Source organism: Bos javanicus, chromosome 9 (genome assembly GCF_032452875.1).
Source record: "Bos javanicus breed banteng chromosome 9, ARS-OSU_banteng_1.0, whole genome shotgun sequence".
NCBI classification, from domain to species: domain Eukaryota; kingdom Metazoa; phylum Chordata; class Mammalia; order Artiodactyla; family Bovidae; genus Bos; species Bos javanicus.
The window spans coordinates 36,951,464-36,964,670 of NC_083876.1; positions in this window are offsets into that span (position 1 = coordinate 36,951,464).

Genomic DNA, 13,207 nt, shown 5'->3' on the forward strand with positions numbered 1-13,207 from the left:
ATTATGGTGGAGGTAACACTGGGGAACTTCTGAAGTTTGTTCAGAAAAAAGTCATGCAACTTCTTCCAGTTTTCCTTGGGAAACTCACTCCAGGGGAAGTAGCTGCCATGTAATCCAACCCTGAGGCTGTCATGGAGGAGAGGCTATGTGCTGGCACTCTGATTGGCCCCGGCTCAATGCCCAGCAGCAGCCAGCTTCAGTTGCCAGCCCTGTGAGGAAGACATGTTGGATGGCCAGCCCTGTAGAGCCTTTCGTTGATCCCGTCCCAGCTCACACCTCATTGTCACCTCCTGAGAGACCTCAACTGAGAACATTCTAGACACGCCCTTCCTACATCACTGATCCACAAAATACTACCCTCAATAAAGCAGTTATTTTAAGGTGATAAGTTTTGTAATGATTTCTGACACAGCACATGTAACTAGAAAAGTACGAGCACATTTATATGAAATCACTGATTTATTTATTCATTTATGTATTTCTGGAACAGATTTGTAAATTTGAAGGTCTTTACCAGTTAGAATCACACACAGTCCAAAAAAATGATTTACAGTACTGTCCGGGTTTTGTCCAATTTTAATTGTGTATTCTATATTTTCCATGCATTTATCTGAAAGTAGTCACTGATTAATTGTATTCTTAGTGGGGAGGATTCATGGTTTATGCTCAGAAGGGCAGCTGTTGCCAGGAAGGAAACAGGTTTCAACAGGCTGAAGACATAGGCCCCACTTTTTCTGGCTCCAGCCACCTGTTTCAACTGAGCTAAAATAGCCTGTATGCAGAGATTTTGGAAGTAGTCATTAGGAAAGAAAATAAACTATACTCATTTTGAAAACTCAATTTTATGGAGAGGAAAAAATTTGAAGGCCCAATTTAGGGTATAGATATGAAAGCAATTTACAAATGATTTAGGATTTCTTAGTGGAGAATTTCTTATCCAAATGGCAAAACATTTGGCACTGCTGATTGCAGCAAGAATATGAAGCTGCTTTGAGTGAGGAGCTTGGTGAGGGCTTATGATGTTGCATTGTTGAAAGTGATGTAGTCTGAGTGAGTCAGTATGCATATAGGGCTTATACAGCTTCGGTTCTCAGAGAGTAAGTCCTCTAAGCAAGGCACAGGATACAGTACTTCACACAAAATCAAATAAATTCACTGTTGTATGAAAACGTATCCATAACTAAGTTATTATAACTGTTATACCCTATAAATTTAGGAACCGTACTAATTTCCTGAAATTTTCAAACTCCTGCCTTTGTTATTTGTCCTTTTTTTTTTTCCCTTTAGTTAAACTATTAGAAGCAGTAAATTATAAAGGTGAGAATCTGAGAAAGGAGAAGGAAGAGAGAAACTCAGGCATTTGCCTAAGAAAGAGAAAAAAATAAGGTGTGAGATAATATCAATTTAATTTTTAGTTAACAGATAAATGTTCTGAGGAGAATGTTAGTACTTTATATTATAAGATTTTATATTATAGTACTTCATATTATAAGATAGATTTCCTATCTTTTTTTTTGTAATGTTTCAAGTGTTTTGTCTTTCGAATCAGAATTCTTAAAGTTATGTAAATGATTTATTAAACAGGTGGGACCTGACAGGGTATAAAGGAAGAAAAAAACTTTTTTTCTCCTTCTATCTTTGAGAGTTCCCTTCCCAGGAGCCAAAGGCCCCATTGCTTTTGTAGTTGCTTTTAGGTGTTAGACTGTCTTTTTTTCCCCCCTAGCTATGAACAAGATTAATTTAAAAAATTAAGCTGGCACTCAAGTCAGAGGGGTATCACTCACTTCTCCCTAACTAAGGCCTAACTCAGGCATGGCCTCTGCTTTCCCAGGCATCAGAGGAAAAAGAAGCGACCCGCCTCCCCCGGCCCAGGGATTCTTGTGCACTAGTCCAGTTGTCAGTCCTTTTTATGGCAGATGCTCTGTGCTTACTTTTCTGCTGATGCACTGGTGAATTCTTTGGGGAGGCCCCTCTGCGGATGTCCACGCAGCAATTCTCTCACAGGTGAGGCTTCTTCTGGTTCAGTTCTCTGAAGCTTCCTCCTCTCCTCTTTCAGAGGTACACTCTGTGATGTCCTCCACGATATGGCCTGCCCTCTCTACTGGAATCCTTTGAAGATGCCTGGAGCCTGGCTACCTTCTGCAGCTTTCTCTTGGCCTAGAGGAAAACTTAGGAAGTGCAGGTTACCCCCGCGATTGCCCTCTCTCCTCGCCCTCTTTTCTAGTTTCCTCCAGACAGCCTCCCATCCTCAGTCTTCTCTGAGAGGCAGCCATTGGTATCTCTCTTCATATATACCCCCAAAGTTCTGGAGACAGTTGTCAACATGTCAGGTTTTCTCCAGTCCTCTCTCAAGGATAAGCAGCCAAGATTCTGCCTCTGAGCACATACCTAGTTGGAGGCTGAGGTACCCACTGCTTCTTAGAGAAGATAATTTCAGTCTCTAAGAGAGTTGCCCTCAGGGCCTTTTTCTTTTTGTGTGTGCGTGTGTGCATGTGTGTACTTGATAGTGAAAGAAACCAGTTTGACCACCTCTTAGTTGTGTGGGGATGTTTCTAGAACGTCTTTTGTAAATGCAAGAGGGGATAATAGTCAACTTTGGTCATTAGATTTGAAGTTGAACTTCTGAAACAACAGGAAAAGCTTAATTTCATATCTTGTTACATTTGAACTTGGATGTACTCTAGTAGTGATAGATCATGAACAACACACCTGGAGGGCATTACTCAAATTTTTGCAATTATATTATTTCTACCTAATTCAAGTCCATAGTGATCTGTACTTCCTTTTCTACGACCCTTTGACTGTTTGAATCCTGTGAGAGGCTTCAGTTTATCACTGTAAGAATATGTACCCCCCCTTTCCTTGTCTTGCACTTCCCTTTTCCCCCTAAATTCCTCCCTCCTTTTTTTCCTTCTTCATCTTCTCCCTTCTACCCTAATCTGTGCCCCATCTCTTTTTTCTCCAGTCTCTCTTTTCCTGATATTTTCTTCCAACAGCCACTGCAGTATTTCACAGTGAGATATAAATTATAAGTAGTTCAGAAAAGAGAAAGCAAGCTAGAGCGAAATATAATACGGAGCTAAGAACAAACCAAGTATAAAAACACATTCCATAAAAGCCTACATAGTACCTACAAAAGGACCATGAATCTGATACTAATTGGCATCCTAGCAGCCAAGAAAAAAACACTGCTTGATCAATTATATAACTTAGAGAGTCCTTGACATAAAAAGAGACTAATTGGACAGAAAAAAACCTTAACTATTGCTGGTAATAAGGACAGACAGGAATTTCTCCTGAGGGTGTAACGTTATAAACAAAAAAACCCAATAAACCACCTCTTAGTAGACACAAGAATATTTTGTGTGGGGCTATTTCATCCAGCAATTCTTGGTGTGAGCAGATGGCATCTTGCCAAAACTCTGGTTGGTAACAACAATTTGATGAGCGCTAGTCACTGCTTAGCCTCTTACAATGTGCTCCGTGAAAAAGTGTGCCTTACAAAGCTCAGGAGAGGAGAGAAGGCAATCAGTGTAGACAGCCTAGTTGGAGGAGAGGCCGACACCTACATCCCCATCTACATGGAATGTAAGCTGACGGAGCCATATTCCTCCCAGAGAGGAAGTGAATACTGCCTAGAAAATTCAGTTCCAGAGAAGATAAATTGTGCTAGCATGTTTTCATATACAATCTTTAATTAGCATTAGCACACTAGGGCAGTAAACAATTCCCCAAGTCCAGTTGGTTTTCCTGTGGTGCAGAAAGGCCAGGTCCAGCCTAAAGCATACTGCGTGGTAACGTTCTAATTCTGGACCTGAAAGTGGTAGGAATAGACAACTACTGTTGCCCTACATTTGAGTCTAAAGAATATACTTTAAATTTAATAACATCAAGAAGACTTTCCAAGAAGTACTTTTTTCGATGGCAGCTGTTATACAAGAGTCAGTTTCTAAAATATTTTAGATGTTTTGTAAATCTCTGTAGGATGTCCCAGAGACCAGAATTCCTAAGGGCAGCATCTCCATCTGATATTTCAGATATGGTGGTGGTCTCTCTCTTCTTGGTGTTCTTGACCTGTTTCTTAGTCTTGGTTGCAAAAGACATTCTGACTCTCGGGCAGGATTTTTCAATACATCTGTGGAAAGGGACCAGGGTACCTACCCCCACCTCACCCCAATCTGTCATGGACTCATATTTTTATAAGTCCAATGCAAATGACTAGAAAAATGGTCATGCATTTAGATATTGTTGCCACAAAATGTCAAATTATTAAAAACATTTCTAATGTTTACTTTCATTTTCTGTGTTCAGCTCTTTGAGGGTTGGTAACAGTTTGCAGATGGGCTTATAGTATCTGGGCTCTACTTGAAGAAGCACAGCTCTAAGGTATTAATTAACCTGATGCCATTCAAAGTTGAATTCTAGCTGGTGTGTGATCAAGCTGAGATGCTGTTTGGCGTAACATCTTCTGACAGTTTTAACTCACTTTCTGTTCCTTTAGGAGGTATTTTGCTGACTTAGCAGATGAGAAGATGCCAACCAGCCACCTGGGCCAGTGCTGGCAATACAGTGGGCGGGGCTCAGTATTAAATGAAAATACAGGGCTCCTTATTCAGGAATTATTAAGAATTCCAAGACAGCAATGGCAGGGAATTAAGTTGCAGGGTCCTTCTGAGGGTAGCAAGTGGTCTGTGCAATTGCCAAGGTCACACACCTATGATGTTTGACTGGCATACTCAAATTGCTCCTACTAAACTTAATATCTTAGCAAGACACTGTGTGCTTGCACTGCCAGGTGCTCTAGGAGGGATCCCTCTGAAGCTCATTCTAGGGTGTCCTCAGGCCCATGCTGCCTCAGTGTTTGAAGATATTGCTGCTGTTAACAGAGTTGTCCCTTGACATGCGTGTGTGACCTAAAAAAACCATGAACAAAGTCCTTTTGATATTACATTCTGGTGAAGCCAGATGTGTATTAGAGACTGCTACTGCTGCTAAGTCACTTCAGTCATGTCCGACTCTGTGCGACCCCATAGACGGCAGCCCACCAGGCTCCTCCGTCCTTGGGATTCTCCAGGCAAGAACACTGGAGTGGGTTGCCATTTCCTTCTCCAATGCATGAAAGTGAAAAGTGAAAGTGAAGTCGTTCAGTCGTGTCCGACTCTTCGAGACCCCATGGACTGCAGCCTTCCAGGCTCCTCCGTCCATGGGATTTTCCAGGCAAGAGTACTGGAGTGGGGTGCCATTGCCTTCTCCCGTGTTTGAGACTACTGTCAGTGTAATTCCAGCTTCTTAGCCCTTTCGAGGGTATTTACTTAAAACTGGCTTTTGGTTTTCTCTGGTTTCTGAATGCTAGGGCAACAAAGGTAAATAAAAATAATCACCCTGCTGGCAAGTGACAGGATTAATCTCAGGGCACAAGCTATTTGGTTTTTTTCTTTCTTTATAAACAAGGTTAAGTGGTCCAATAGAGTGTGAAAAAGAGGCCCTAGGTTCTTTCGGAAGGTTCAGTCTGGAAAGTGAGAACAGAAGAAAAAAGGCCTTTTAGGTACACTGGTGTTTACAATTCAATTTGGTTTTAATAGCTGTAAGGCAGACTTGTTCCGTCCACTTCCTTAAACCTTTAATAAAGTCTGCTACATAAAGGCTTTGCGTGATCATTTTTTACTTTTCTTTCTCTGTCTCTTTTTAATTTTTTTGTAAATCAAATAAAGAGTACATTCCTACTGTCCCACATCTGAAAGACAGGACAGTATTAGGTCAGCAAAACTTACTGGACGAGAACTTGGGCTTGGGAACCAAACTGCCTGGGCTTGGATCTTAGCAACAACACTTAGCAGCTTAATCTCAGGAAGTTATTATCTTTGTGCTTCAGTTTCCTCTGATAGTAGTAGTAGTTCCCCTAAGGTTGTTGTGAATATTAAACCAGGTATCTGTAAAGTTCAGAGAACAGCGTTTGGTTTGGTAAGTATGTTAGCTATTATTATTAATCCATAAGATACATTAATTTGATAAGTACCATAAGAATATAAATCCATTGAAAAGGGGCAGAGATCTTAGGAGCACACTGGGTCATAGGAGTTTATATCAGTCTGATCTGGATCTTAAGAGTCCAGGTTACAGCAGTGGCCATTGTGATTGTTCTAGGTTGGACTCTTTCCTTGTTGAATTCTTAATGTCTTAGCAGCACCATCTTGATGAGGCCACGCCCCCATGTGATAGGCCTGTGTTTGATCCCTGCCATTCATTCTGATATCCCTGGTCCTCCCTCCTTCATTTCAGCATTAGCCCTCCAGCTGTAGAAAATATCTTGTTTGGGTCTCCACAGTTAGGCTGCTGCTGCTAAGTCGCTTCAGTCGTGTCCGACTCTGTGAGACCCCGTAGACGGCAGCCCACCGGGCTCCCCGTCCCTGGGATTCTCCAGGCAAGAACACTGGAGTGGGTTGCCATTTCCTTCTCCAGTGCATGAAAGTGAAAAGTGAAGTTGAAGTCACTCAGTCTTGTCCGACTCTTAGAGACCCCATGGACTGCAGCCTACCAGGCTCCTCTGCCCATGGGATTTTCCAGGCAAGAGTACTGGAGTGGGGTGGCATCGCCTTCTCCAACAGTTAGGCTACATGGCTTAATTTTATTTATCTACATAGATTATTTTTTTAATGTGTTTTTCCCCCAGATATAAATTTTATTTGTTTATTTATGTTTGAATTTATTTTTAATTGAAGGATAATTGCTTTACAATTTTGTGTTGGTTTCTGCCATACATCAACATGAATCAGCTGTAGGTATACATATGTCCCCACCTTCTCAATCCTCTCTCCCACCTCTCCCCCATTATTTTTTAAACGTGTCTTTATCACACTTCCCTTAGCTGTTTGGCATCCATCTTCCCCAGTAACTGAGTGCCTGTTTAAGGGCTCTGACATTATTCACCTGCTCTCAACATCTTGTCCAGGAAGACTGGTTTGTCATCACTCTCATAGTAGGCCCTAAGGAGAGGACGTTATCAGTGGCCTGTGGTGCTAGGCAGTAAGAAACCTGTGTGGAGCCCACCTCAGGTCCACAGGCGTACTATCAGTGCAAGGTGTGCAAACACTTCCTCTCAATAAAGAATTTAAGAGCAGATAACAGAATCAAAGTTCAGTTGCCCCAGCATAGTTTTTGAGTTATTCTCATGAGCTATTTCATGAATAATGCTACCGTATAATGGTAGTGATGATGATAATAATCTAATATATGGGGACACATCTGTGTCAGGCTTTGTTCTAAGTATTTTATATGTACTCACTAATTATCATAGGAATCTCATGAAGTGTTTTCCCATTTTTACAGATGATTAAACTCTTGATCTCTGAAACTGGGTTCTGTGTTTGTGAAAAGAAAATGCTGGATTTCTGTAGTCCTGTTTACTTCAGAGGATAAGAATGATCTGGCCAGGGAATGCAGTAATGTTGAGCTTTAAACCAATGATCCTCAAACTTTGGCATGCATCAGAATTACGTGGAAGGTTTGTTTAAAAAAAAAAAAAAAAAAAGATTTCCAGGCTCTACCACAAGAGTTTCAGATCTAGTGGGTCTAAGTAGTACCTAAGAATTTGTGTTTCTTTCAAGTTTTCAGGTCATGCTGATGCTATGTTGGGCTGAGCCCAATAAGGTGAGGTTGTGATGTCATTATTCAGAATTGGGGAGAACGAAGGCACAATTCTATGACTATAGGATCACCTCCCTTACAAATAATTAAACTCTGCAAGGCCAGTAATATATGCACATTTATATATACTTATATATACATTTCTATTTATTCCACTGAAATGAGAAAAATATCTTTCACTTCTCTTGAAATCTACAGAGTACATTTATTTGTGTCATGCCTACTGACTTTAAAAAATATTAATAACTATTTTTAGAGCAATTTTAAGTTCACAGGAAATGGAGTGCAAAGTACAGTGTTCTCATAAAGTTATTGTCTCCAACATGCACAGCTTCCCCCACCATTAACATTTCCCACGAGAGTGGGATGTTTGTTACTATCAATGAACCTACAACTGACACATCGTTATCATCCATAGTTTACATTAGGGTTCACTCTTGGTATTGTACATTCTATAGGTTTTGATAAATGTATAATAACATTATCCAAAGTCCCACTTTTAAAAAATAAGTTCTTTTTAGCTATTACTAAGCAAATAAATTTTAACATTTTCTTTGCCTTTATGTTTTAGTTTTCCTCCGAGGTAAAATAATGTTCATTTTGCTGAGAGGATCCATCTATTCCTTGCGTCCCACTTCCCCAGCCCTGCCCTCCCAACCACACACACACTCATATACTTTTATTTTTTTTTGAAAGGTAAGGAAGGGGCAATAAAAAGATCTTATTGGTTAATTTAAATTTTTTTTCAATGTTAGAAATTCCCAGTTAAAGAAGCTCTGCTTCAGATTTCAATGGCAAATCAGCCATGGGATTAAGTGGATTAATGTAAAAAGCTTTCTCAAAAAGAACAAGAAAATCCACTCATTTTCTTCTGAGTGAATGTGTCTGTGATTTCAGTGACCCTAACAATGCAGCATGAAGCAGCCACCACACAAATGGATGGCGACAGCTGTACTCTAACACCAGGGAAGGCAGTGAGTGTACGTGTCCTGCACAGTTCTAAGAAGCTGGTCCTTATGTGACCCCCTTTATTGTAGGTGGTCGGGCTGTCCTTTCAACAATGCTTCACTTTATTATGTTAGCAAAATGTAAAAGGCACTGTGTTATGGCAGGAAGAGCTGTAGAGTTTTTAAATTCAGTCAAGTGTGAGTTTGAATCCTGGCTTGAGCAAGTTCTTCATCTCTCAGAGACCATTAAAATGGTGGCGATGGAGGACAAATTCTATCTTTTCAGGTTACTGGGAAGCTTAGCAAAGGGCTATTAAAAATGCCAGTGAGTACTCACCATTTTTGGCAAAAGCACTATGTTAAAACAACCATTCAATATTCTACAAAAACGATTATTCATAAATCAGTTCAGGCAATCATTCATTCATTCATGTTTATTGAGCACTTCTGTAAGTGCTCTGTATGAGGCACCATAGAGTATCAGTAGTTTTTTTCTGTTACTGCTTTCTTCTTTGTAATAATCTCACTAAGCAAGATATCAACATGAACTATTTTAGATGGTTATAAAAATATAAGCATAGTATATTTTCTTTAAATGTTTAAAAGTTAGAGACAGAAATAAGAACCATCTCCAAATATGAAAGTGATTTTCAGGGAAGTGAAATTATGTATGTCTTATGTTTTCTTCTTCATGTTTTATTTACATTTTCTAAACAATTTTTACAAATTTAAATGATTTGGGGATAATAAAAAGGACAACAAATTTTATTAGAATTTTAACAGTGTTTTGCTAATTCTGATAATCATCATTGCAATAATCAGTAATTGATTCCCACTGTACACTATTAGGGAGAAGGAAATGGCAACCCACTCCAGTGTTCTTGTCTGGAGAATCCCAGGGACGGCAGAGCCTGGTGGGCTGCCGTCTTCGGGGTCGCACACAGTCGGACACGACTGAAGCAACTTAGCAGCAGCAGTACACTATTAGGGGGCTTCCCAGGTGGCTCAGTGGTAAAGAACATGCCTGCCAATGCAAGAGATGGAGTTTTGATCCCTTGGAGGAGGAAATGGCAACCCACTCCAGTAATCTTGCCTAGAAAGGGAAATGCCACGAGCAGAGGAACCTGGAAGGCCACAGTCCATGGGGTCACAAAAAAGCTGGACACAACTCAGTGACTGAGCATGCACACATGTGCATTATAAACTGGGGGGCAAAGGAGGAATAAGGGGAAAAAACCCTGTGCTTGAGAGTCTTTCAACAAACTTATGAAGGGAGATGCTTCTTTTATATGTCAGTGGTATCCTGCTATCTTTTTAATTTTCAAAAGGACAAAGGATAAAGCTTAAAGTTTAGAAATAAGGGACTATCAAAATCATGAGAAATAATAACATATATCTTTCTGAAGAGAAAATGAAATTCTCTTAAAAAAGGAAAAATTCTTAGAAATCTTCCTCAGGCTCCAAAGTTAAATATTATATATGTTTGCTCTCTTTGGATAAAGAGTTTTAAAAACTTAGTTTCATTTCAATTCTTTTCAATTCTAGTCTAATTATACTTCATGCTGACTCTAATTACCAGGTTAATGTGAACACTGATAGGCTTGTCCTTTCCAGGAATATTTACCATGTGACTGATAAGGTCATTTCCCAGATCTGTGATTATGGGACTAATATCCAAAGTAGACCAAAGATGAAATTGTGTAGAGATCTCCACCGTTATGGAATCTGTGACAAATGGCAGGTTGTCCTTATGTAAAGAATTGTTGCTGTTTAGCTGTGAGATGTCAGATGTCAATTGCTCTGAACCACAAATATAGAAACATCCTGAACTTAACAAAAGCATTTTCTTAAGTATAAACTAATTCAGCCAGACTCACAGAATATTTCAGAATGTTGAGGTGTATCCAGGGTTTGGGAAGCTTCAGCAGAGCTGTGGGTTCTGAAGACAAAATATTAGAGTTATGGTATTCAGCCACAGTGGGGGTATTTCTACCTATTGATGATATTGGACACCTGAATTGCCTTCTTTGTCAGTGCTGCAAAGGCCTCAGAACTTATATTTGTAGTCTGAGAACTGAGAAGGCTTGATGACAACTCGTACCTTTTTTTTTCCCAGCATGAAACCCAATTATACTTCAAGGGCTTATACCAGCAAAAATAATTATTTCTTTTCCAAAGTTGATTCAAATCATTATCATAGCTGTTGGGCCTGAAGTGGAGAGAAAATTACATAAGGTATTATTACATTTTTTAAAAGGAAAACAAAATGTAATGAATACTATTTACCCCCCAATTCCCTATCTTTGAAGACAAATTTTATATAAAAGGTATGCTTCTTATCAAATTAAAGTGGTTTTTATAATGGACTTGATTAGTTAATTTTAAAAAGAGGAAAATATACTTTATGTAATATGTATATGCTGATGTAAAGGTCCATCTAGTCAAGGCTATGGTTTTTCCTGTGGTCATGTATGGATGTGAGAGTTGGACTGTGAAGAAAGCTGAGCACTGAAGAATTGATGCTTTTAAACTGTGGTGTTGGAGAAGACTCTTGAGAGTTCCTTGAACTGCAAGGAGATCCAACCAGTCCATTCTAAAGGAGATCAGTCCTGGGTGTTCTTTGGAAGGAATGATGCCTAAGCTGAAACTCCAGTACTTTGGCCACCTCATGTGAAGAGTTGACTCATTGGAAAAGACCCTGATGCTGGGAGGGATTGGGGGCAGGAGGAAAAGGGGACGACAGAGGATGAGATGGCTGGATGGCATCACTGACTCGATGGACGTGAGTTTGAGTGAACTCCGGGATTTGGTGATGGACAGGGCGGCCTGGTTTGCTGCAATTCATGGGGTTGCAAAGAGTCAGACACGACCGAGCGACTGAACTGAACTGAACTGAACTGATGGTAAGAATGCAGTGTTATATAAAATGATCAGCAGGCAGTCATTTAGGTAATTCGTGGTGGTCAAACGAGGGTGGTATGGTGGACATCCATACCCTGCACTCAGGGATGCAAGCAGTGATGATTCCAACTCTGGGTCCTGGAAAATGTAAGGCCTACCTATTAAGTGGTGCTAGTGGTAAAGAACACGCCTGCCAGTTCAGGAGACATAAGAGATGCGTGTTCGATCCCTGGATCAGGAATATCCCCTGGAGGAGGGCACGACAACCCACTCCAGTTCTTGCCTGGAGAATCCCATGAACAGAGAGGAACCTGGTGGGCTACAGTTCATAATGTCACAAAGAGTCAGACACAACTGAATTGAATTAGCATGCATACATTGCAGTACAGTTTATTCCACAAATATTTCTGAGACTCTCTGGGCCAGGCTTCACACTTTATTGAGTAGATACCACCACAGAGGCAAACCTCTACTATCAAGGGGTTTGCAGCACAGTGGGGACAGTCATATATCAGCACCCTGATAGAGGCTACTATATGAGCCTTGAATAGGGGGTTCCTGATGTCCCTTGGGCAGTGGCATGAGGTTTTGTTTTTGTTGTTTTGTTTTCAATAGAGAGGACACTGAGGCTTAGAGGAGTCATACAAACAACAAGAGACAAAGCTGGGACTTGGAGCCCATGTCCTTTGCCCATAGTATGCCAACTCCTCTAGGGGTGGGAAGGTCTTGTTGAGCCATGAGGTGGACAAAGGAGGACAGAGATAGGTTGAAAAGATTTTTTTTTTCTTTTTTAATATAAATTTATTTATTTTAATTGGAGGCTAATTACTGTACAATATTGTATTGGTTTTGCCATACATCAACATGCATCCGCCATGGGTGTACACGTGTTCCCCATCCTGAACCCCCTCCCACCTCCCTCCCCATACCATCCCAATGGGTCATTCCAGTGCACCAGCCCCAAGCATCCTGTATCATGCATCGAACCTGGACTGGCAATTCATTTCATATATGATATTATACATGTTTCAATGCCATTCTGCCAAATCATCCCACTCTCTCCCTCTCCCACAGAGTCCAAAAGACTGTTCTATACATCTGTGTCTCTTTTGCTGTCCCACATACAGCTAAGATGAGGTGGTAGTTCTAGAAGACCTTGTAGGTCTTCATAGAACCATTCAACTTCAGCTTCTTCAGCATTACTTGTTGGGGCATGGACTTGGATTACTGTAATATTGAATGGTTTGCCTTGTAAATAAACAGAGATCATTCTGTCATTTTTGAGATTGCACCCAAGGACTGCATTTCGGACTCTTGTTGACTATGAGGGCTACTCCATTTCTTCCAAGGGATTCTTGCCCACAGTAGTAGGTATAATGGCCATCTGAGTTAAATTCATCCATTCAAGTCCATTTTGGCTCATCGATTCCTAAAATGTCAGTGTTCAGTCTTGTCATCTCCTGTTTGACCACTTCCAATTTGCCTTGATTTATGGACCTAACATTCCAGGTTCCTGTGCAATATTGCTCATTACAGCATTGGGCTTTACTTCCATCACCAGTCACATCCACAACTGGGTGTTGTTTTTGCTTTGGCTTCTTCTCTTTATTCTTTCTGGAGTTATTTGTTCACTGGTCTCCCATAGCATGTTGGGCACCTACCGACCTGGGGAGTTCATCATTCTGTGTCCTTTCTTTTTGCCTTTTCATGCTGTT